Here is a 1122-nt window from a genome sequence, read left to right as displayed (position 1 = left end):
GGGAGTCCCCATAAACCACATATACAAGTACTGTATGTTTGCTCGCATTTTTGCTTGGATCATGAAATTTTAATGCAACCCAACTCTTATTGTAATATCTCCCCATGGTAATATTCAGCAAAATAAGCAATAATTATATTTATTACAAAAAAATGCTACAGTACAACTTACACTTATTGCACTTTACAGATTAATACAGTTAGAGATTATATATATATATATATATATATATATATATATATATTGGCCGACAATTGGGTTGGAAAATATGCAGCATATTTTTGCTTTCATAACTGTGACCCAGTCTGTAAAAACCCAGCTGAAGTCATTTATTCTGATTTACATTAAATATTCCTAAATAATGTAAAGAACATTCTGTGAAAATATACCCTTGATATCCTTAATATTGACTGAGTAAGGTCATGTCAAATATTGAAATTAATGTGAGTGAAATCGAACTTCGATGCTCCCAATCTCATAATTGGCTTATGACACCTCAGCCTGGATTTCACAGACAGGGTCACCAAATTTTTGTTGATTTCGGGGTGAAATATTTCAGGGTGAGATTGACCCATATGCACACTGCCATGCTGAAATTTCCGACTGCGGTTCAAAAGATGATTGTAGACTCAATGAATGTTTGCAGAGACTGGAACATTACATTGGAAACTATTTTTCATTCAGCAATTTTGCTGTATATAACATAAAGCGCAATAACGTTTTACATAACAATTTGTGGATGTATTACTGTACGTTTACAGTCCCTGTTCCTGTGATCAAAATGTTACCCAGACTTTTATGTTGAATGCCGTTTTGATATCCATATAGTGATATCAATATTTATGTATATATACACACACAGTATAAATATACTATTTAAAGTGTTTTAACTGTTGCTGTAGAGTTAACTTTAGATTTGTTTGTTTGTTTCATAGTAAAGACAGCTGCTTGTGCCAAAGTGCTATAATGTCCAACATTCACTGCCAAGGCTGTGTATCAATACATGTGAGCCTTTTATATCCTCTTGTTGTGTTTTTAATAAAGCATGAATGTCTTGTGACTTGACTTTTGAAGGGTGTAGCATGCTTAACCAAAGGATAGACATAAAGGTTATAAAGCCTG

Source organism: Paramisgurnus dabryanus, chromosome 21, assembly GCF_030506205.2.
Source record: "Paramisgurnus dabryanus chromosome 21, PD_genome_1.1, whole genome shotgun sequence".
NCBI classification, from domain to species: Eukaryota; Metazoa; Chordata; class Actinopteri; order Cypriniformes; family Cobitidae; genus Paramisgurnus; species Paramisgurnus dabryanus.
This window is presented reverse-complemented; position numbering follows the sequence as displayed.